Below are 26,449 nucleotides of genomic sequence, written 5' to 3' on the forward strand. Positions count from 1 at the left end.
TACATGGTCGTCGTAACATGCTAGACTATTCTTCTAATTTGGCTTATGTTAACAATAAACTTACTTACTTTATTGTACAATAAGGGAATTTACCATAGACAAATAAAAAATTGTTCAAGTTAAGATATATCTTTGAATGCAGAAATCTGCAAATGCTACAGAGTTCACCAACGGCTATTATTTGTGTCGTGTTATGAGAAAACTGGGCATACTGCATGTGCGTAAAGTGTCATCTCAGATTAGCTTGTTAAGTTTGCTCAGGCTAATCAGGGACAACACTTTCCGCCAAAATTGATTTTTGCTAAGAAGGGACTTAATTTTAACAAAAAATGTCATAAAAGCGGAAAGTGTCGTCCCTGATTAGCCTGTGCGAACTGCACAGGCTAATATGGGACGACACTTTAAGCACATGCATTATGCCCATTTTTCTCAGAACACGACTCATTTGATAAACTGCTCCGGTTCATTTTAACAGCAGTAATGTACATAGAGTACATGACGTAGCGTGTGACGAAGAAGAAAGTTTATTGAGTTCTCATTTGAATATAATGATATGATGGCATAAGGGTCTTTATTTAACTATGCTAAAATAATTATCGAAGACCCTAGATGCAAACTCGTCAATTATTGAATTAAATGGATTATTTATGGATTTTAAAGGATTTTTAAAGGTAAGATACTAGTTTGAACGTGTTTTGTTTTTTGTTTGTACTTTTGTTGTTCCCTGTTCTCGGAGAAATGATTTTAACATGGGCGCAATTGATGCATCGGATCACACACGGCATACCCATAACAGAATATAAGAAACACGTTCTGTGCGTCCTTAAATTCGTCGTCCGAAGTCGGAAATCGTAATGCCCTGTAAATTAAGTCAAATAAAGTGTCAGTTGCTGCAATTTGTTGTGTCAAAATTGTGAAGGTCGTCGATGGTTAGCTTTTATAATGTCGCGCGCCGCGTTCATTTTGTGTAAGTTATCTCTCGGTTACTTGTACTTACCCACCTAGGGAAGCAGGGTATATTTTAACTGGGTTTTAACCAATGGTATAACTAACCAAACTTTATACAAACGCTTACCGACCAGTAACCAACATGTTACCGACTTTTAACCGCCGGTATGTGGTTAACCGCCAGTTTAACTGTTTATACAATCGGGTGCAGGTGGTATAATATAAAGTATCTATTTACTTGATTGGGCCCCAGTTGGCTTTTATTTCAGTGTGACACATATGTCAATAGCAATATAAACAGCATTGTAAAATTAAAAGAAAATAGTTTACCCTTTACAACATATTTTGACACCTTTGAACTCCCTTAGAAAGTTTAATTTAAGACTTTGCTTACTAAATGCAAGTTGTAAAGGCTTCATTTTCAACCCTGGATACTGATGAGCACCAAATAGCATAAAACCTGAACAGACTGTGAGTTACTTGCAGGTTTTTCAGGTTTTGTGCTGTTTGCACAAAGCCATTTTCACTTTGCTTCTGAGTGGAAAAGGGTTAAATGCTGGCTATATATATGCCACACTGTTTCATTGTTTATCTTGTGTCACAGTAAATTCTGGACAGTGTTATTAACAATTTCAAGCAAAGTCTGATGTTTTTATCATTTTGTAACAGTTAAGTGTAAGAAAAATGTTATTGTACACATCATTGAAGTGAGATACCTTTATCTGCAACTGATGTCAAACACATTATGTACTTAATTTCAAACACTTTACAGTTATAAAAAATAAGCAACATTTCTGGAAAGAAGCTGATATCGAACACATTAATTAGTATCCAAATGATATGCTCAATGATGTAACAGTGTTTTCTTTGACCATTTTGGAATGGGTCCAGGTCCCTTTGGAATGGGAAAAATCGTGTTTTTTGGTTTTAATTGGGAAATAATTGTTGCTGCTTTTTTATTAACGAATGCTTAAAAATTGAGAATAAAAGTGAATTAGGTGATGTGATATTTTTATGCCCCCAAAGGAGGGCATATAGTGATCGCACTGTCCGTCTGTCTGTCTGTCCGTCACACTTTGCGTTTAGGTTTCGAAAAATGCTCATAACTTCTATGTCACATTTGGTATGCATGACTGTGTATATGGACAAGGCCTTTCCATACACACACAAATTTTGACCCCCTTGACCTTGAACTAAGGGTCCGCGTTTAGGTTTCGAAAATCGCGTTTAGGTTTCGAAAAATGCTCATCACTTCTATCAAAGTGTTTATCGAGGGCATATGTCATCCTATGGAGACAGCTCTTGTTTTTAACCTTCAGTTGGGAACTTTTAGATCCAATTTGGGAAAAATATATATGTTTTTCCATTGGGAATGGGTCCCTCTACAGGCCCCAAATTTATATATATAAAAACACTGTATAACCAATAAATTGTCACCTGGGGACTTAGTTTGTTGTGTTTTGAAAGAAATATGATACTATGGGATCAAACCTTGTTAATTACTCAAAGTTTTTATTATAGAAAGTGTAATCATTACATACAAATTTATATAACAACAAACATTTATAATAATTCAAATGAGAGTCATTTGATGCAAATTCATTAATGAGGTACATTACAGATATTGAATCTAATATCATCTTATATTTGATACAACGGTTTTCATTTAATACAGCTTTTGGGCTAGAAACCTTGATTTCAATGGACACCTTCTTTCAGATTGGAGAGAATAATTAATTATGCCTTGGGTACTTGACAAACTTCTTGATTTTCAATATTAAGCCTCATAATACGTGGTTTATTTTGTTTCTGTTGGAATCTGTGACTTATTATTGTAATGGTATTCTTTTGTGTATTCAATAAGTTTATCATGTGGTTCTGTCTTATTCAGCGCATAAGTTTCAACAATCATTAGTCATGAAGATTTCATACTTGAATCGGGTCTGATCAATGACGAGTACTGGTCACGAGAGTTGTGTATCGTGTTTTTCTTAAACTTTGACCAGGCATATGTAAATATATTACAAGATATGTACATTTCCAGACAGGAAATTCATTTCTGCATTGAATAAGACCAAGTTCATGGAAATCGCTGCACAATTAATGGCTGTTCAAAGCGATGCACCTGTTTTTCTGGTCATTTTGAGTTGAATACTGTGTTATACATATATTTGATAGTTAATTTTTTTCATAGAAGGTAATTTTCGTTATAATTTGATTGTTTTTCATTCAAAATGGTGTGTTAACTAATTATTATCATTATCAGCCACACGCTAACCACCTTAGGATATAGAATCCTTGAATTAATAATTTTGTAGCACTCGAGACTGTGCAAAGTTTAGTAGGGATTTAACTTCATGGGTCATATTTTAGACATCTTAAGTATATCATAACATTTTGACCTTTAAGCTATTAGCTTATGAAATTAAATGCATTTTAAATAGGCCACCAAAACATCTAATAAAGGGTAGAGGTTTGAAATTCATTTTTGGGTGAATGTTATCATGCAGCATTAAACAATTATATCAAAGTGTTGCTATACATTTAATTGTTACTCAACTTATTTGCACTAGTGTTCACTAGTTCTGTCTCTTAACTAAATTCATCTAAGGTCTTCATAAAACTGCAGCTTGTCAATGGCATCTATTTTCCAGTGCCAAATCACCAAACTTCTTTGATAGTTCCACCCCTGAGGCTAAAGACGCCAACTAATTCAATAAGTAAGAATTTCTTCGCTGTGTTAGACGTCAAGCACTGAATTGGAAAACTCCTATTATCCAGGCATCCTCTGAATGCATGATTGTTGAAATCGTAAGATTGTATTGTCCGCATAGAGTGTAACAAGATTTTCAGGGGAAAAAAGGAAGAATTTCCGTAGCAATTAGATTTATTAACTTCAAGATTCTCCCGATAAAATAAACATATATAAACAATTCAGCAGATATCTGGAATTCTTTATATTGAATGCCCCATAAAACAATGACTAACAAATGAGAATGCTTTTCTCATTTTGTAAACATTTTAGTCTTGAGCAAATATAGTGTAGGGGAAAAACATAAGATTTTCAGTGATGTATATTTAATTTTGGCTTTCAAACTATATTGTCACAAGTACTGACACATACATGAAGGCTGATGAGGAACTTATCCAAAACTAAACAAAAGCGTTCACCTGTTCAGATATCTATTATTTATACAATCGCTTACCAAAAAGGATATCCTAAAAGTGAAGAAAACCAAAAGTAATCCGCTTGATATTAAGTCATCCAGATAATTTATACAATTGGCAAACGATAATTAAACTTTCTGTGTGGTACTGTGTCAATCCTTATAAATACATCATGAGGGTTGAGTAGAAACTTTTGCATCTATGTTTCATCCATCTATGGCATAAGACCCATATTTGCATGACGCAGCATATAATGATGGCTCTTTGAAAACATCCAGCATTGGTAACCTAGGTACTCTGTCCCCTTATGATACCATAAACCTTACCTGACTCAAGAGCTCAAGATCCATTTTTGCACAAGGCCACTCATTATGAGAAATGATGCATGACTTCAACATGCAGTCTCTTTGGCTTATGGTGCAGACACCAAAATGTTACAGATGGACAGCCTAGACAAATTTAAGGCATTCCTATAACCTTCTTTTAGCTGCGCTGGCAGGGAATTAATAAATAAATCATGAAAATAAAATTATTTTAATCTCTTGATGAAACAAATGACCATAGCACAATGTTATGGTCATTTTTCTCCATAAAAATTGTTCACCTGTCAAATCAGCACTATTTGTTGAGCACTGCTGGCACATGATATCTTCATTATATCTCAATTGTACTATCCTACCCCATTACTTTTGCCGCAGGCTATTCTCCAGTTGATCTGCACCTATGTCAGTATCATGATCACTCAGCACCCATTGACAGGAATGAAATAAAGACCTCATAAACTGTCAGATGAAAGAAAAAGTAGATGGTGGTAAGTGATTTGTGCTACTGGATACAAATTCAAGGTGTACATAATAATGGTCCACACGAAAAGCATTGGTACTTCAGGCTAGAGAGTGATGTTTTAGATTCAGCTGGTCAATGACCTAGGACTAAGGTTCTGAAATGAGCACACATGTCATGTGGGGTATTCACAGTTTATTTTATGTTCTTTGTGATATGTTGGTATTGTGTTTTCAATGTGTTTTCTTTTACACATGTGTCAATTCACCTCATTTGTCAGAGTGGCAGTTGTATTATATTTATTTGACAAGGCAATAGCATATAGAATGGCAAGTGGATACAGGTCCCGTTTCAACTCTTGCTCATTTACGAGTCAGTTGAAATCTGCTGTTGTTATGGTCACAATTGACATCTCACCTGGACGATGATCGCTCCGCCGACAAAGTCATGTGGCTTAGCGGTTAGAAAACCTAGACAAGCTATCACCTAAGATGCTTCTTTGCCTATAGATTGCCTATAGATTATGTGATATTCGGGATGATTTTTATAGACTTTTGTTCACCCCCTATAACACTGGTAAAAGGGGTTTGTGTTTATTTGTTATTAAATTTAGTAGTCTAATATTGCAAATACAAATGTAAGGGTACACAAATCTAATACAAAAATGACAGACATTTTCAAAAGAGAAGTCACAGAAAATTACAAATTTAAAAGAACATGAACAATCCCTATGAAATATCATGTAATCAAGTGCATATATTCAAGGCCAAAATTTACCTTTCAACTATCAAAGAGTTTTACCTGAAATGATACATTTCATCTTTCTGCAAAATAGATCAAGCAATATTGCTAAAAATTGTCTTACATCCAACGCTTTACATAAGAACTGTGTCTTCAATGTTAACAAAATACTGACTTACAAATGTAGTGCTAGCTGTTCATTTTTTGCTTGTAAACCATCTCATTTGAGAAGTTTAGCCTCTTTTGATGTAGTCTGTCTCATTCTTCTTTTTGACATATTCCTGTTCTTAATTGAAAATCCAAATGTTTGGTGATGAGATGCTAGAACCTGTCTGAGATAATGTGTGTTGACTAAATAGTTGGCAATCAGTGTAAATGAGATAATTTGTTTCGCCCCGAGGCTCTGCTAGTTTTTCCTATATTTAAATTCTTAGTACTTATTCTTCATGCCTAATGACAACTACCTTACTTTTTATGACCCCCACCACTATAGTTGGGGACATATGGTTTTTGCCCGGTCTGTTGGTTGGTTGGTTTGTGTGTTTGTTTGCTCCAACTTTAACATTTTGCCATAACTTTTGCAATATTGAAGATAGCAACTTCATATTTGGCATGCATGTGTATCTCATGTAGCTGCACATTTTGAGTGGTGAAACGTCAAGGTCATCCTTCAAGGTCAAAGGTCAAATATATAGATTCAAAGCGGCGCAGAAGGGGACATAGTGTTTCTGACAAACACATATCTTGTTCAAATTACTATGAGGAAGTTTCCCCAAAAATGTAACGAAGATTCCATGTAACCTTATATGACCATGGTCAACCAGTCTATGGTAGGTCATTCTCTTAGACCTTGATTCTTCAATCATGGTCTGAACTTGTCTACAATTTGTGGTTATTGACACAACTTGTCAATCATGGACTAAACTTGTCTGACATATGTGGTAATTGAAACCAGTCTGGTCAACCATGCACTGAACTTGTCTACCATGTATGGTAGTTGACACCACTGGTCAACCATGGACTGACTTGTCTACCATGTGTGGCAGTTGACACCACTGGTCAACCATGGACTGAACTTGTTTACAATGTATGGTAGTTGACCCTACTGGTCAACCATGGACTGACCTTGTATACCATGTGTGGTTGTTGACACCACTTGTCAACCATGAACTGAACTTGTCTACCATGTATGGTAGTTGACACCACTGGTCAACCATGGACCGAACTTGTCTACCATGTATGGTAGTTGACACCATTGGTCAACCATGGACCGAACTTGTCTACCATGTTTGGTAGCTGACACCACTTGTCAACCATGAACTGAACTTGTCTACCATGTATGGTAGTTGACACCATTGGTCAATCATAGACTGAACTTGTCTTGCATGTTCGGTAGCTGACACCACTTGTCAACCATGCACTGAACTTGTCTACCATGTATGGTAGTTGACACCACTCGTCAACCATGGACTGAACTTGTCTACCATGTGTGGTTGTTGACACCACTTGTCAACCATGAACTGAACTTGTCTACCATGTATGGTAGTTGACACCATTGGTCAACCATGGACTGAACTTGTCTACCATGTTCGGTAGCTGACACCACTTGTCAACCATGCACTGAACTTGTCTAACATGTATGGTAGTTGACACCACGTGTTAACCACGCACTGAGCTTGTCTACCATGTATGGTAATTGACAACACTGGTCAACAATCGACTGAACTTGTCTGCCATGTTTGGTAATTGACACCACTGGTCAACCATTGCCTGACCTTGACTGCCATGTTTGATAATTGAAACCATTGGTCAACCATGGACTGAACTTGTGTACAATGTGTGGTAATTGACACCACTGGTCAACCATCACCTGAACTTGTCTACAATGTGTGGTAATTGACACCACTGGTCAACCATAGCCTGACTTTGTCTGTCATGTTTGGTAGTTGACACCACTAGTTAACCACGGACTGAACTTGTCCACCATGTTTGGTAGTTGACACCAACGGTCAACCATTGACTTAACTTGTCTATCATGTATGGTAGTTGACACCACTTGTCAACCATCGCCTGACTTTGTCTGCCATGTTTGGTAATTGTCACCACTTGTCAACTGTGCACTGAACTTGTCTATCATGTATGGTTGTTGACACCACTGGTCAACCATGGACTGAACTTGTCTACCATGTATGGTTGTTGACACCACTGGTCAACCATGGACTGAACTTGTCTACCATGTATGGTAGTTAACACCACATGTCAACCATGCACTGAGCTTGTCTACCATATGTGGTAATTGACAACACTGGTCAACCATGGTCTAAACTTGTCAACATTGTGTGGTAATTGACACCACTGGTCAACCTTGGACTGAACTTGTCTACCATGTGCAGTTATTGACACCACATGTCAACCATGCACTGAACTTGTCTACCATGTTTGGTAATTGACACCACATGTCAACCATGCACTGGACTTGTAAACCATGTTTGGTAAGTGACACCACTGGTCAGCCATGGACTGAACTTGTCCACCATGTTTGGTAATTGACACCACTGGTTAACCATGCATTTAACGTGTCTATAATATGTGTTTATTGACACCACTGGTCAAACATGCACTGAACTTGTCTACAATGTGTGATAATTGTCACCATTGGTCAACCATGCACTGAACTTGTATACCTTGTTTGGTAATTGACATCACTGGTTAACAATGAACTGAACTTGTCTACAATGTGTGGTAATTGACATCACTGGTCAACCATTGACTAGACTTGTCTACCATGTATGGGAGTTGATACCACTGGTCAACCATTGCCTGACCTTGTCTGCCATGTTTTGTAATTGGCACCATTGGTCAACCATGCACTGAACTTGTCTACAATGTGTGGTAGATGACACCACTGGTCAACCATCGCCTGACATTGTCTGCCATGTTTTTTACTTGGCACCATTGGTCAACCATGGACTGAACTTGTCTACCATGTGTTGAAGTTGACACCACTGGTCAACCATCGCCTGACATTGTCTGCCATGTTTGGTCATTGACACCACTGGTCAACCATGGACTGAACTTGTCTACCATGAATGGTAGTTGACAGCACTGGTACACCATTGACTGAACTTTTCAACCATGTTTGGTTGTTGACACCACTGGTCAGCCATGGACTGAAATTGTCTACAATGTGGGGTAGTTGACATCACTGGTCAACCATTGACTGAACTTGTATACCATGTTTGGTAATTGACACCACTGGTCAACCATTGACTGAACTTGTCTACAATGTGTGGTAATTTACACCACTGGGCAACCATCTACTGAACTTGTCTGCCATGTTTGGTAATTGACACCACTGGTCAGCCATCACCTGACCTTGTCAGCCATTTTTAGAACATCTATTTTTTGAAGAAAAAAAATGAGCTATTGTCATCGCGTCGGTGTTGGTGTCCGGTTAAGTTTTGCGTTTAGGTCCACTTTTCTCATAAAGTATCAATGCTATTGCATTTAAACTTGGTACACTTACTTACTAACTATCATGAGGGGACTGGGCAGGCAAAGTTAGATAACTCTGGCCTGCATTTTGACAGAATTATGTGCCCTTTTTATACTTAGAAAATTGAAAATTTTGGTTAAGTTTTTTGTTTAGGTCCATTTTATTCCTTAAGTATCAAAGCTATTTCTTTCATACTTGCAACACTAACTAACTATCATTAGAAAATTGAAAATTTGGTTAAGTTTTGTGTTTAGGTCCACTTTTTTCCTAAAGTATCAAAGCTATTGGTTTCATACTTGCAACACTTACTTACTGACATAAGGGGACTGTGCAGGCAAAGTTATGTAACTCTGACTGGCATTTTGACGGAATTATGGGCCCTTTATACTTGAAAATTTGGTTAAGTTTTGTGTTTTGGTCCACTTTACCCCTAAAGTATCATAGATATTGCTTTCATACTTGGAACCCTCACAAACTATCATAAGAGGACAGTAAAGGACAAGTTGCATAACTCTGGTTGTCATTTTTATGGAATTATGGCCCTTCTTAGCTCATCTATTTTTTGAAAAAAAATTATGAGCTATTGTCATCATCTTGGCCTCGGCGTTGGCGTCTGCGTCGGCGTCCTGTTAAGTTTTGCGTTTATGTCCACTTTTCTCAGAAAGTATCAATGCTATTGCATTCAAACTTGGTACACTTACTTACTATCATGAGGGGACTGGGCAGGCAAAGTTAGATAACTCAGGCGTGCATTTTGACTGAATTATGTGCCCTTTTTATACTTAGAAAATTAAAAATTTTGGTTAAGTTTTGCGTTTAGGTCCACTTTTTTCAGAAAGTATCAATGCTATTGCATTCAAACTTGGTACACTTACTTACTATCATGAGGGGACTGGGCAGGCAAAGTTAGAAAACTCTGGCGTGCATTTTGACAGAATTATGTGCCCTTTTTATACTTAGAAAATTGAAAATTTTGGTTAAGTTTTGTGTTTAGGTCCATTTTATTCCTTAAGTATCAAAGCTATTGCTTTCATGCTTGCAACACTTACTAACTATTATAAGGGGACTGTGCAGGCAAAGTAATGTAACTCTGACTGGCATTTTGACAGAATTATGTGCCCTTTTTATACTTAGAAAATTGAAAATTTGGTTATGTTTTGTGTTTAGGTCCATTTTATTCCTACAGTATCAAAGCTATTGCTTTCATACTTGCAACACTTATTAACTATCGTAAGGGGACTGTGCAGGCAAAGTTATGTAACTCTGACTGGCATTTGGATGGAATTATGGGCCCTTTATACTTAGAAAATTGAAAGTTTGGTTAAGTTTTGTGTTTTGGTCCACTTTACCCCTAAAGTATCATAGATATTGCTTTCATACTTGGAACACTTGCAAACTATCATAAGGGTACAGTAAAAGGACAAGTTGCATAATTCTGGATGTCATTTTTACGGAATTATGGCCCTTTTTTGACTTAGTAACTTTGAATATATGGTTAAATTTTGTGTTTTGATCCACTTTACTTCTTAAGTATCAAGGCTATTGCTTTCAAACTTCAAATACTTTCATGCTATCATGAGGTTACTGTACCTGACAAGTTGAATTTTACCTTGACCTTTGAATGACCTTGACTCTCAAGGTCAAATTATTAAATTTTGCTAAAATTGCCATAACTTCTTTATTTATGATTTGATTTGATTGATACTTTGACAAAACTACTCTTACCTGACATACCACAATAGACTCCACCCAAACCATCGCCCGTGCCCCCCCCTTCCCCCCCCCAAATCCCCCCCCCGAATCCCCCCCGTATTTTTTTTTTAAAGATCATCTCACAAATGACCACCACACCCTCACACTATATCCCCCCCCCACCCCACCTCCTCCCCAATTTTTTATTTTTTAAACGGTTAAAAAACAAAACTTTTTATTTTGATTATTTTATGTTTGAAATACCGTCCAACCATCGCACCCAAGAATCCCCCCCTCCCACCACCCTAAATTTTTTTTTTTTTTTTAAGATCATCTCACAAATTACCACCACACCCTCACACTATACCCCCCCCCCCCACCTCACCCCCCCCCAAGTTTTTTTTAAACGGTTAAAAAACACAAATATTTATTTTTATTATTGTATGTTTGAAATACCGTCCAACCATCGCACCCAAGAACCCCCCCCCCACCCCCCCACGCCCCCCCCACCCCCCGATTTTTTTTTTCCTTTTTTCGCATTTTTGGAAGATCATGTTATAAATGTCCACACCCCCACACAATGCACCCCTCTTCACTCCACCCCTCCCTCCTTTGTGATTGAAAATGAGAGTCCCTTCACCTTTAAAAAGAAAATAGATGAGCGGTCTGCACCCGCAAGGCGGTGCTCTTGTTTGACTTAGTTACCTTGAATATATGGTTACATTTTGTGTTTAGATCCACTTTACTTCTAAAGAATCCAGGCATGGACTGAACTTGTCCACCATGTTTGGTAAATGACCCACTGGTCAACCATGCACTGAACTTGTCTACCATATGTGGTAATTGTCACCATTGGTCAACCATGCACTGAATTTGTATACCATGTTTAGTAATTGACACCACTGGTCAACCATAGACTGAACTTGTCTACAATGTGTGGTAATTGTCACCATTAATCAACCTTGCACTGAACTTGTCTACGATGTATGGTAGTTGACACCACTGGTCCACCATCACCTGACCTTGTCTGCCATGTTTTGTAATTGGCACCATTGGTCAACTATGCACTGAACTTGTCTACTATATGTGGTAATTGACACCACTGGTCAACCATATACTGAACTTGTCTACAATGTGTGGTAATTGTCACCATTGATTAACCATGCACTGAACTTGTCTACCATGTATGGTAGTTGACACCACTGGTCAACCATCGCTTGACCTTGTCTGCCATGTTTTGTAATTGGCACCATTGGTCAACCATGGACAGAACTTGTCTACCATGTGTGGTAGTTTACACCACTGGTAAACCATCTACTGACTTGTCATCCATGGATGGTAATTGACACCACTGGTCAACCATGGACTGAACTTGTCTACCATGTATGGCCGTTGACACCACAGGTACACCATTGACTGAACTTGTCAACCATGTGTTGTAGTTGACACCACTGGTCAACCATTGACTGAACTTGTATACTATGTTTGGTAATTGACACCACTGGTCAACCATTGACTGAACTTGTCTACAATGTGTGGTTATTGACAACACTGGTCAACCATCAACTGAACTTGTTGACCATGATTGGTAATTGACAACACTGGTCAACCATTGACTGACCTAGTCTACCATGTTTGGTAATGGGCACGACTGGTAAACCATGGAATTTACTTGTCTGCCATTTGTGTTAATTGATACCACTGGTCAACCAGGGACTGAACTGATCTAGCATGTGCTATAATTGAAACCATTTGTTAAATAAGAACTGAAGATGTATATAATAAGTGGTATTTACACCACTGGTCTGCCATTAGCACTGAACTGATGTACCATGTGTGGAAATTGACACCACTGGTAAGAAATGGACAGAATTGGTCAGTGTCATGTTTTGTTATTGATAACACTGGTCTAGCTGGAACTGAACTGGTCTGCCATGTGTTTTAATTGATACCACTGGTCAACCATGGACCAACTAGACTGCCAGGTGCGTTAATTGACACTAATGGTCAACTGAAGACTTTCCTTTTCTAACTTGAACATTTATAAACCATCTGCTCACAATCATTTCAATTTATAATACAAATTCCATTGTTGGCCATCATTCAATGAATACTATGTTTTTGTTGTTATTGTTCTTAAAGTAAAAATGACACAATATTAAATTTTATTATAAAAATAAGTCATCAGACAGTATTTTCAATGCAGATTAAAATCAGTATTAAACTTTATGTTGATATTGAGTAAGTTGCACTGAAAAGAAGCAGAAAATTTTGCTACTTATGGACAATCTGCACAAACCGTGGCTGTCAGGCTGTACATCATTTAAACTGATTACAAATACTGACTCTAAGATACTTACTGTAAAAAATGTACTTTTAATCTGCATTACTTTTAACTGTGAACAAAAAAAGACAATTGGTTACCCTTAAACTTGTTACCTTCCAAGTGTTTGTAGCCTGTGGATTGTTATTCTCTTTATGAATATGGTGATTTTGTTTATCTGATTATTTCTTTCCTCGTGATGATTTTTATTTTAAGCTAGAATCACACTGGACAGAGCGTTTTTCACCATTTAATGGATTGTTTCTCCAGAGGCTACATTTATGTTTATCTTGAGGTTAACATCTTATTGTTGACAATATGTAGGCTAAATTTGAATCTTGCTGATGTGGGTCCAAAAACAAGGTCACCAGATTGATTCTTTGAAAAAACTTGCTACCACTCTAGAGGCCACATTTATGACTCAATCTTGCAGGAACTTGGTCGGAATGCTTATATAGACGCCGTCTAGGCCAAGTCTGAGTCTGAGCCACATGTGTCCTACATGTGGTCACCAGATTGATTCTTAGAAAACCTTGCTACCCTCTAGAGGCCACATTTATGACTCAATCTTGCAGGAACTTGGTCGGAATGCTTATCTTAACAATATCTAGGTCTGAGTCACATGCATTCAAAAACTTGGTCACCAGGTCAATTCTTAGAAAACATTTTTAGAAATTCCCTACATTCCACAGGTATGAATCAATCTACATGAAATTTAGTCGAATTGTATATCTTGATGATGTACATTTTCTGTAAAACGCTATTGCAGGGAAGCAGTATTGATACAGTTAAATTCTGTATCATATTAAGGATTGGTGCTTATAAATTAGTCCCCTACCGGTGAAATCGGAGGGGACTTATGGTTTGCGCTCTGTGTGTCTGTGAGTCTGTCTGTCACACTTTTCGGATACTTCGATAACTTTCATAACTTGTTCATATTTTTTCATGAAACTGGAAACATGGATAGATGGCAATATGGAGATTATGCACATCATTTCATTTTGTTCCTAGGTCAAGAATTCTGGTTGCTATGGCAACAAATAGACTCGAAATATTGCTGAAAATGGTTGAGTTTCACCGGTAGGGGACTTTTATTGCTTGGCAATAGTATTGTTGTTTATCTTTAATACCCAGTCCGTGTATTGTATGTTTTTTTTTTCAGGTATGTTGTATTTTTAAAAGCCAACATGTGGGGGATAGAAGATCATCTCCTTTGAGTTTTCCTGAATACTTCTGAATTCATGGGTGAAGCAACTTTGCTACAATTTCACCCTAGCCCAACCTCTGATATTATCTGATACCTTAAATTTGCTGCAATAAGTACTTTAACATGATATGTCATTCACCAATCCTGTTACATCGGCCTAATGTAACACTGCAACTTCATATGTCGTTCACCTTCACCTTCAAGGGATCTCAAATTCATAGATGTGGGCATGTATTGAAGTTTGTCATTTTAAAAAATGCTTTAAATTGATAAATATAAACATTGGAAGTAAAAAAGCTCATGTTACAAAAACAAACATAAAATAAAAGAAAGAAAAAATGTAATCCTTAATTTGGCTTGAACCACTGACCCTTGGAGTAAAAGTCTATCACTTCAACCGCTCGGCCATCCATGCTCTTGCAGAGACTCAGAGAGCGGTGTATTTTATACTTAACCCTTTGCATGCTGGGAAATTTGTCCTCTGCTAAAATGTTGTCTGCTGAATTTCTAAAATTAGCATTTTCTTCAAAAAACTTTCAAAGAATACTATCAGAATAGCAAACAGTTTGGATCCTGATGAGACGCCACAGAACGTGGCGTCTCATCAGGATCCAAACTAATTGCTATTCTGGATCCAAGCTATTTGCAAAGGCCTTCAAAATTCGGTTTTAGCACTGAAAGAGTTAATATAATCAATCCTTTCAGTGACGCAGAATATAACAATATTCCAAGTTATTAAAAAGTTTTGTGTTTGTTTGTTTTGTATTTTTCAGGTTTTTATGGCCCCAGAACATAGGTTCTGTGGGCATTTTAAAATCGCTACGACAGTTAGTCAGTCAGTTAGTCAGTCTGTTAGTCCGTCCAGATTAGTTTCCGCTCAATAAGTCAAGCAATTGTCATCAGATCTTCACCAAACTTCATGAAAATGTGTAAGGCAATAACATCTAAGTCAAGTTCGATAATCGGCCAAATTGATCCAGACACTCTTGAGTTACGGCCCTTGAATCCTCTTAAAATTGGGTTTTTTCTTGTTTCCGCTCAATAACTCGAGCAATTGTCATCAGATCTTCACCAAACTTCACGACAATGTGTAAGGCAATAACATCTAGGCCAAGTTCGATAATCGGCCAAATTCACCCAGACACTGCTGAGTTACAGCCCTTGAATCATCATAAAATTTGGTTTTATCTGGTTTCCGATCAATAACTCTAGCAAATGTCATAGGATCTTTGCCACACTTCATGTAAATGTTTAAGGCAATAACATCAAGGTCAAGTTTGATAATCGGCCAAATCGACCCAGACACTCCTGAGTTATGGCCCTTGAATCATCGAAAAATTGCGTTTTTTCTCGTTTCAGCTCAATAACTCGAGCAATTGTCATAGGATCTTCGCCACACTTCATAAAAATGTGTAAGGCAATAACATCTAGGTCAAGTTCAATAATTGGCGAAATTGAACCAGACACTCTTGAGTTACAGTCGTTCAATCATTGAAAAATTGCGTTTTTTCTTGTTTCTGCTCAATAACTCGAGCAAATTTCATAGGATCTCAGCCACACTTCATGAAATTGTGTAAGGTCATAAGATCTAGGTCAAGTTCGATAATCGGCCAAATTGACTAAGACACTCCTGAGTTACGGTCCTTGAATCATCGGAAAATTGAGTTTTAGTCCTTATGTTATGAAGTTGTGCATGTTGGATTGTTATTGTCCTATATCAAAATTGAACTTTTTTTATGCCCCGGTAGGGTTTCATATAGCAGTCGCACTGTCCGCCCATCTGTCTGTCCGTCGCACTTTTGCGTTTAGGTTTTGAAAAATGCTCATAACTTCTTTGGCGCTTCAGATGTAACCTTCATATTTGGTATGCATGTGTATATGGACAAGGCCTTTCCATACGCACACAAATTTTGACCCCTTTAACTTGAACTTGGGGTCCGTGTTTAGGTTTCGAAATCTGCGTTTAGGTTTCGAAAAAGCGTTTTTTTGGGGGCATATGTCTTCCGATGGAGACAGCTCTTGTTAAATCATCAAAAGATTCATATCATGGATATTTTAGAGCATGATAAGTGTTAGGTATTACTGTTTCCTTGCAAATAATATAATTACAATGAAAATTTGCGAATGCAACAATTTTTTTCCAGTTTGTTATTTAACCAAAACGTGAAAATGTCCCTTTAATATCTTATACACTGTCATGGACTTGAAATAAAGTTAAGCTACCTAGAAAGTTTCAAAACTACAATATACATGGTGTTGAATGTTTAACGGGGTTTTGTGCCTGCAGTCTGTAATAGGAGTATAAATAATACTCAACAGAATTATCCCGTTACCACTTAAATACCTGTATCTTGACATATTTGTAGTCCCTTAGAAAGTTACATTTAATTTAATACCTTTCTTACTATATTCGAGTTCTAAAGGCTTCATTTCCAACCCTTAGTTACTGATGAGCAGCAAACAGCATAAAACCTGAACAGACTGTGAGTTACTCTCAGGCTGTTCTGATTTTATGTTGGTTGCAAAAGCCATTTTTACTCAGCTTCTTATGGGGGGAAATGGTTAAAATATGCCATTGCAGCTTTTGCTCATTATTTTGGGAATACTCATGGTGAATTTAAACTTCAATGCAATGTTAATTTTGAAAACAAATTTATTGTTTAATGAATACATTTTGAATTAAATACCATAGTGATAAAACATACATGAAACAGTAAATTATAAACAATTACATATCAGTAAAGTGGAAATAAAAACTTTAACACTTTTTATACGCCCGTCTATGACGGGACGTATTATGGTATACCCCGCGTCTGTCCGTCCGTCCGTCCGTCTGTCCGTCCGTCCGTCCGTCCGTCCGTCTGTTAATGTCGTACGCTACGTCAAATATCCTTTGACAGATTTTCTTCAAATTTTAACAGAATCTTAATATTGATAAACCCTGATCCCCTTTCGTTTTTGACGGAATTCTGAATTGTCGTTCCAGAGTTATGGGACTTTGTTCGTCAAAATTTCGTGATTTCATTGAATGTCCTACTGTAGCTCAAATATCCTTCGATGGATTTTTTTCAAATTTCAACACAATCTTAATATTGATAAACCCTGATCCCCTTTCGTTTTTGACGGAATTCTGAATTGTCGTTCCAGAGTTATGGGACTTTGTTCGTCAAAATTTCGTGATTTCATTGAATGTCCTACCGTAGCTCAAATATCCTTCGATGGATTTTTTTCAAATTTCAACACAATCTTAATATTGATAAACCCTGATCCCCTTTCGTTTTTGACGGAATTCTGAATTGTTGTTCCAGAGTTATGGGACTTTGTTCGTCAAAATTTCGTGATTTCATTGAATGTCCTACCGTAGCTCAAATATCCTTCGATGGATTTTTTTCAAATTTCAACACAATCTTAATATTGATAAACCCTGATCCCCTTTCGTTTTTGACGGAATTCTGAATTGTTGTTCCAGAGTTATGGGACTTTGTTCGTCAAAATTTCGTGATTTCATTGAATGTCCTACCGTAGCTCAAATATCCTTCGATGGATTTTTTTCAAATTTCAACACAATCTTAATATTGATAAACCCTGATCCCCTTTCGTTTTTGACGGAATTCTGAATTGTTGTTCCAGAGTTATGCGACTTTGTTCGTCAAAATTTCGTGATTTCATTGACTGTCCTACCTAAATTGATGTTGCAAGATGATACATTATGCTCCATTGAAATAGTATCCCTGAAAAATTGAACAAGGTGAGCTTTTTTCTATTCCGATTGTACACTACCACTTACCCATCTACATTTAACTTTTATTATTGGTCAAAATATCTATAACAGGTTTACTTCAACTCCATATCCTCTAAAGAAATGCATACATATACTCAAAAAAAGATATGGTATGAATGTCAAGGAGACGGCGCTCCATGCTCATGTACTTATAAAATAAACCATGTATTCAAATACAAATAAACTGAAGTAAAAAAATGATTCAAAGGGTTATTTATTACCTTACTACTTCATTGGCGAACGACGGGCGTATCATGCGCTCATGGCGCAGCTCCTCAGTTACTAGCTAGACTTATCATCTCAATAAAAAATTATCAAAAAGCCAAACAATAAATTGGGAATTTTTGGACTTGAGACAGTAAAAATAGATACTTTTGGCAAAATGACCCAATGTTGGTTACAAAGTAAGCCCAAAAGCGCCATGAAACTGCACCGAAAAAGATATGTTTTAGCTTTATGCCAATTATTCTAATTAATGAACTGCACAATTAATGAGCGTTTTAATGATTTAAATAAAATATTCATGATCATGTATTTTAAAATAAAATAAAACACTAAAAATAGACTTTGCCATTTTGTCTTGTTACTTACTTTTAGCTGTTATTATGCCCCCTTCGAAGAAGAGGGGGTATATTGTTTTGCACATGTCAGTCCGGCCGTTTACTAAATGGTGTCCGTCTGTCCACCGAATGATTTCCGGATGATAACTGATGAACACTTACGCCTAGGATCATGAAACTTCATAGGTACATTGCTCATGACTCGCAGATGACCCCTATTGATTTTCAGGTCACTAGGTCAAAGGTCAAGGTCACGGTGACTAGAACCAGTAAAATGGTTTCCGGATGATAACTCAAGAACGCTTATGCCTAGGATCATGAAACTTCATAGGTACATTGATCATGACTTGCAGATGACCCCTACAGATTTTCAGGTCACTAGGTCAAAGGTCAAGGTCACAGTGACTCGACACAGAAAAATGGTTTCCGGATGATATCTCACGCCTAGTTTTATTATACTTTTATCTGTTAGATAAACATTGGGAAGAAATGTTAATTACAAACCATAATACATCATAGGAGTTAAGCTAGCTTTTTTTTATGACAAGCCGACATTGTGCAGTAAATCTAAAACTGTTATTCACTTGGGTTTCCATTTTTTCCTTGAAATCTTTAAGCATATCAGTATATGTCATAAATAAATTACTAAATAAGTTTCTTTATTAAACTTGGTTAAATGAGTCAAAGTAAATAACGAATTAACAAAAACTGCAGATAGCTAGCCCTGGCTTTGCATTTTATCAAGCTCAGTTTACGTAACGCATGACTGGATTCATGATATGATGTTTCTGTCTGTCACCACGAAAACACACAAGGCCTTGCCCCCTCATTGGTTGCCTTGCCATTTACAACTAAACATGCTAAATAATTAACATGTATCCACTATATGTGTAGAAGGTAGTGTTATTGGAGGAGAGCGGCATCCCCACAGCTATAGCTACTGTTGTGGAATCAACGTTAGTGAGTTAGTTCAATCTATCGGTATTTGATGCACATGGACTAGTTTAGTGCTGTGCTTATAGTGACTGAATATTGAGTGGTCACGCTGGTAAAGTTTATTGAGGAATTAAGTGGAACATAGTACGTACAAGTAGTTTATTCATGTTAACTCTTAAGCACTTAGATACGGATTTTTACTCATTTATAGTCACTTAGAAAACCTAATAAAATGAGAGATCTTTCTAATAGATTCATTTTTTATAGGCTTCATTTCCAACCCTCAGATACTTCTGAGATGCAAACAGCATAGAGCCCACCACAGCCTGTAAATAACTGGTGGTTGCCAATAGCCATTTTCAGGTTGCTTCTGAGTGGGAAAGGGCTTATGTCTTTATTTTGTCTGATAAATGGCTTCTTTTGAGTCATGGATTTATTTTCGTACATTAATTTGCATGGTTTTCAGCAAAAACCGCTATCAAATTATGATAATAAAATGCATATATTATTAAGTCAGAGATGTATTTCATGGATGAAAGCCGAAAGCACTTTTAAATTATCATAACACATGCAGTTAAGTCAAAATGATTTTTTAACAAATGTACTTTAAGACATTAATTGTAGTATAGATTTATAGGAAATTACAGTGATGTATTATTCCTGTCTATTCTTAATTTGTATGGAGGAATGTGACTTTAGCATGTTAATCTAGAATAATACAGTGAAGCCTTGCTCTGTGAAAAAGGAATTTAATTCAAGTGTGTAAAGTTTCGTCCCAGATTAGACAGTGCAGTCTGCACAGGCTAATCAGGGAAGACACTTTCCACTTTTATGATATGTTTGTTTAAGGAAAGTATTTTCTTAGCGTAAATCTAGTTTAGGTGGAAAGTGTTGTCCCTGATTAGCCTGTGTGGACTGCACAGGCTAATCTGGGACTACACTTTACACACATGCATTAAACCCCTTTTTACATAACATAACTGGGCAGTATGAAATACTGTTTTTTTTCATCAATATGACTGAAAAACAATTGTATTGATTTGCTACAAGATAACATATCTGGCTTAGCATGATATTTTCTCATAGATTTGGAGATTTTGTGGAACCTTATCTGTGCTGTTGAGACAAATGAATTTGTTTGAATGATTGGGAATTGGATGCAGGTTTGGTGATTTATTTATGTTGTTTTTCCTGTGTGTGATGCCATTTGGGCATGAATTAATGCAGTGCAGTTACTAAATGATTTAGACTTACATCTTATAAGTAATTATGTAAATTGTAAAGAGGTTTATATTGTATCTGGACTTGCATGCTGTCTCTTCTTTTGTTTTTGATTGAGCTTAAATATGTTTTTATTATTGATATTCTCAAGTGTTTCCAAAGTGCATGAAATGCACTTTCCAGAATCAAATGCAGAATTTATAAATGTTTATTTTATTTATTTCTGTCATAGATACTGGCCTTTATTAATTATTATTGTAATGAACAAAATTTGATGAATTGATGACATGTTGTTCCCATACTGCCGTCCAGCTCTAAAAACGTAAGAATTAAATAGCACATTGATAGATAGATGGTCATTCTGGGAAAACTGGTGCTTTAAGTGTTGTCAGAGATTTGACTGTGCAGACTGCACAGGCTAGTTGGGTAAGACACATTGTGCTTAGACTTGATTTCCTTTTTTGGAGAGGCTTTCTTTTAACGAATAATTCCATATAAGCTGAAAGTATGGTCCCTGACTACCCTGTGCATACTGCAAAGGCTTAAATCTGGGACAACATATTCACGGTGCCTATACCGCGTTACTTTTTCAGATCTATGTTGGGAGAATAAAGCGCGACCCAGTTAACATTTTTAAGGATCTCTTTTTAAATATTTCACCATTTTTAATGGGATAAAGTGGAGAGCCTGCTCATTTGTAAGAGTTTTCTATAGGTATCATGATATTTTTAAACAAATTAGTATTTTTCAGTAAAGTTCAACCGCGCAGATTAATTTGCACTCTTTTTTTAGGGTTTATTGCACTCTTTTTACGAGATAATTGCAATATTTTTGGTGGTAATTGCACACTCTTTTTTAGAGGTAATTGCACTTTTTAAGAGGTACTTGCATTTTTTCAAGAGGTAATTGCCTTCTTTTTCAGAGGTAATTGCAATCTTTTTTTAGAGATAATTGCTATCATTTTTTAGAGGTAATAGCACTCATTTTAAGAGTTAATTGCACTCTTTATTAGAGGTCATTGCACTCTTTTTAAGAGATAATTGCACTCTTTCAAAGAGGTAATTCCAATCTTTTTAAGAAGTAATTCCAATCTTTTTTAGCTGTTTACATGGTAAAGTGAATCCTTATTAATGTAAATAATTTCTTTATTAGACCCCACAAATCTTCTGGGTTATACTCCAGTTTTCTGACACCTTACTGTTGACAGAGTTGAAATTAACCCTTTCCCCCACTTAGAAGCAAAGTGATAATGCCTTTGTGCAAACAGCATAAAACCAGAAAAGCCTGCCAGTAACTCAGGCAGTCTGTTCAGTTTTTATGCTGTTTGCTGCTCATCAGTATCTAAGGTTTGGAAATGAAGCCTTTTAAAATTGAATTTAGTAAGAAAGGCATTGAATTAAATGTAACTTTATAAGGACTACAAATGTGTCAAAATAGGTATCTAAGTGGTAATGGGTTACAGTGATGCAGTGAAAAAAGGGCGACCATAGACTGCTCTTAGTAACCTATGACAAGATGGCAGATCATGATAAGATAATTTGTATTCTGTCTGAAAAATACCCCAAAGGGGATAAGACATTAACTTAACTATGCTAAATTTTCACTTGTCAACCAGAACAAAGTAAGGTAATTACACGGCCACCATGCACTGGTCAATTTGAATTAAAATGATATCTTGTGGTAAATACCTGGTCAGTCATGGTAAATTTGGAGTACATTTACTCAAAATTGAAAGGTTACATTGAGCCACAGTTTCACCCATACATGCAATTGTGAAGACGCAGATGGAACTGTCAATAAAATATAAAATACACAAATTTTCACTTGGTTTAAGCATTAACCCATGTATGCCTAGTGGCCTCTCCCATCCTTCTAAATTGGATCAATTTATTTCCAAAATAGGGATGTCTAGTATATTTATTTCTATATTTAGAATATTTTTACAGAAATTCCTTTAAGCAAACAGCGCAGACCCTGATGCGGTGTCTCAACTGGGTCTACGCTGTTTGCCAAGGCCTTTTTTCTAGACACTAGGCATTAATTGGTTAAAAATTTGCATTCCTACATTTTAGAAACAAATATTTGACCCTGTCTGAAGTGAAAGACAAAACTACAGTAACAAAGTGTCATCAAAACTAAACTCCATCCACAAGAACATGATGGTCAAACAATAAATCCTGATTTCAACTCTGCAAGGGCATCACTTCAATCAGATAACACCATTGTCCCTTCTAATAATGAGAAGGCACTCTAATCTGCTAATCAAAGTCAAATGTTGCTTGATGGTTCCATTTCCTGATCTTTTACCCAAGTATGCACCCCACTTGAATACTATTATTTTGTCAGCTAAGGAGGTATGCTCATCATGAGATAGCCCTTTACCACTTAGATGTATTTTGAGGCATTTTTAGTCACTTAATAAAAGTTAAATTCAATTAAAGACCTTTTTTTACTAGAGTCAAGTTTTAAAGGCTTCATTTCTCTTCCTTTGATACTGGTGTGCAGTAAACAGCATAAAACCTGAACAGAATGCAAGTCACTCGCACAGGCTGTTCTGGTTTAATGCTGTTTGCACATAGCCATTTAAACTTTGCTTCTGAGTGGGAAAGGGTTAATTTCTGTGCAAGAATAACAGTATACCTAAAGAATTTTCCCATTAGAACTGTCCGAAGCATTTGTTGTCTATTTAATACATACCTATATAACAGCCCCCTTACTCGGTATTTGATAATGGAAGAATGAGTTTGTTATGCCTATTTTTAAATCAGGTGATGCATCAATAACTATGATTATCTCTTAACAAAGCCTCAGACCTACGTCTCCTTTTTACTTGTATACTGTAGAAACGGTTTATATTTCTTTTCCACATCAAATTTTAGAATATTGAGTCATTATTTGGTCTATCTGCACACAGTATGAAAAGGACATTTTAGAAAAGATCAAACTTGAGGAAGCCTGAAAAACCACCGGTTTCATCCCCATATCGCCATCTTATTGGTTAGCAAAGTGTTGTTGTTGACACGTTATCAACAATGAAGATCTATTTATTTTGTCACGCTTTGATACTACGGAGTTTGACTGCAGTTACTAACGGCTACAAATAAATGATTTTGTTACCTGGCTTCTTACAAAAGTAGGCTTCTTTTTATGTGGCTTAACAATTGTTATACACTAACTCCAATATAACGCGGATGACGGGGTCCAAGCCACACAACAGCGTTGTAAACGGACAGGGTTATAAGTTTTGAGCTTATTTATTTAAGGGGCTATAAAAACAGGTAAAGTATAATATAGGTCCTGTGTATCGTCATGCTGTGTTGTCATCCGCAAATACATGCATATAAACCAGTCGAACGATAACAGTATACATACCGCTTTTCTAATGTGCACATTTATCCGATAATCCAATATAATTACATCACTTACGAAAAAATAATTTTTAACATTTATGACAAGAAATATGTTTACGAACTTCGTAAACAAATTCATATACCTACGCCATTTTTCAGAAAAATTAGTACAGTGCATGATGGGAGACAGCTTTCATTGGACGAGCAAATTTAAATTTAGATTGAATGCAATACGATACATGTACAAAGAAATGTTTTATTGCGTCATACACAGCATGTAAAAAACGTGCTTTCCGTGGACTTTCTGATAACGGGCAAAAATTTAAGTGCATCTCTGTTAACTATTACACTGCGTTAGCATGTAAATAAATCGTCAGGATTTTTTAATTTATTTTTCGTATACGTACTGAAACATTGAACACACACAAAGATATTTTTATTTATCAAGCATGTGTAGCATATAATAAACGATAACACACACAGCCATAGTTTATACAATAAAATACAATACACGATAAATACAAAACATAAACAGGTAATGGTTTTAAATAACTTTAATTTGATAATTATTCCGTTTCCACTTGCCTTATTGAAATTAGCGCACCGAACCGCTCTGATAGGGAACACATGTAATAAACACCGACTTGCGAGTTTTCACACCTTTATTGACATTACACAACAGATTAACACCAATTACCTGTCGAGTGTCGTTTAACCTCTAATCGATTAAAATCAGTTAAACGGACGGATAAAGCAATCAAGCTGTGATCGCCGGCTTCTTTGAATTTATGAAAATACATGAAGTTGCATAACATGGATTTGAATCAGTATGAAAGTTTGGAGAAAAAACGGGATCCAAGGACCCCCCGCGTTATATTGGACACAGCGTTATAACAGACCGCACTATATTGGAGTTAGAGTGTATATCTCTTGAAGTATGCCAACTGAGGTTGAGATAATCATGTCAAAGTAGCAAAACTTTAAAGTTATTTAATTTTAAACAGACAAATGCCTTTTTATTGTACACAGACAAAAACTGTTTTCTTCCAAGCAGTAGTCAGAAAAGAGTTTGTAGTGTTTGCATGTTATCTTAATTGAAATTCACTTGTTGATTTGTCTCTATAAATAAGCACTAATGGCCTGATGCGTGCTTATCTGAAGTTATGTGTTTTATTGTGTTCAATTGTGAAAACCCATATCCTGGTTAGAGACGAATTATAAAAAAAATATAGATTAAATAGAATAATAATCCACAATTCACTTTACTGTTTACTTCCAAAGAAAACAACATTTTTGTAAATGAAATTCTTACATATTTATCGCCAATATTGAACAAAATTTGATTTGAATAGTCAGTATTTTGCATGAATAATTAGAGAATAAAATGATATATTGTTTTTGGATGTCTCTCTAAAAGATCAAATTTTGACAACAATTTTTATGAACTTATCCGCTATTAGCCGAAAAACTTTTGGCATGTAAAATCTCAACTCAGAACTGATCAACCAGGAAAGCCAAGCATATGAGCCTTGTTCTGTGAAAACTGGGCTTAATGCATGTGCGTAAAGTGTCATCCCAGATTAGCCGGTGCAGTCCGCACAGGCTAATCAGGGACGACACTTTCCGCGTTTATGGTATTTTTAGTTTCAATGAAGTCCCTCCCTACCGAAAATCTTGTTTAAGCAGAAAGTATTGTCCCTGATTAGCCTGTGTGGACTGCACAGGCTAATCTGGGACGACACTTTACGCACATGCATTAAGTCCAGTTTTCTCAGAATGCGGCTCATTTAATATTTTCCTCAATAATGTGCTGTTCTTGTTATCTGAATCATTGAAATGCATAAATAAAAGAAAAAAGATGACTCGCCCAAGCTGAGTATTAAGCGAAGCCATTGTCAGGGCACTGAATGTAGCCATGGCAATTTAGGCTTGAATTATTAACACAAATACAGCTTTTGGGACTAGCTGTGGAGAATTTTACTAGAAATGGTCTCATCAAATCATGGGGGGGGGAGCAGTTTTCACTCTGATGTGATTTTGACTGTTTGTTATCAATAGTTGGGTTAATTAATTATTGAAGCTTAAATCCACCAAATTTTGTCTTTTTACCCATCTTATCTTATATGCTAAAATTAGGGGGCATAGCATATTAATGTTCAAGGCAAATGGTAATTGCCCTGTATGTAAAATGTTACACCGTCTGTTAAAAGTTAATTAGTTTTTACATTGATTTGCTGTGCACT

General features: G+C 36.4%; 1 protein-coding gene across 5 annotated transcripts in view; it reads left to right on the forward strand.

Annotated features, from left to right (window-relative positions):
* Positions 1-26,449, forward strand: part of LOC127874266 (neuronal calcium sensor 2-like) — a 146,815-nt gene that overhangs the window by 46,069 nt on the left and 74,297 nt on the right. Inside the window, exon 1 of one of the 5 annotated variants that reach the window (XM_052418488.1) lies at positions 19,635-19,655. The exons of 2 other annotated variants lie outside the window; for them this stretch is intronic. The gene's annotated coding sequence lies outside the window, so the exon portion shown is untranslated. 2 more of the 5 variants (XM_052418486.1, XM_052418484.1) reach the window with 2 other exon arrangements.

This window comes from Dreissena polymorpha, chromosome 3, assembly GCF_020536995.1.
Source record: "Dreissena polymorpha isolate Duluth1 chromosome 3, UMN_Dpol_1.0, whole genome shotgun sequence".
NCBI classification, from domain to species: Eukaryota; Metazoa; Mollusca; class Bivalvia; order Myida; family Dreissenidae; genus Dreissena; species Dreissena polymorpha.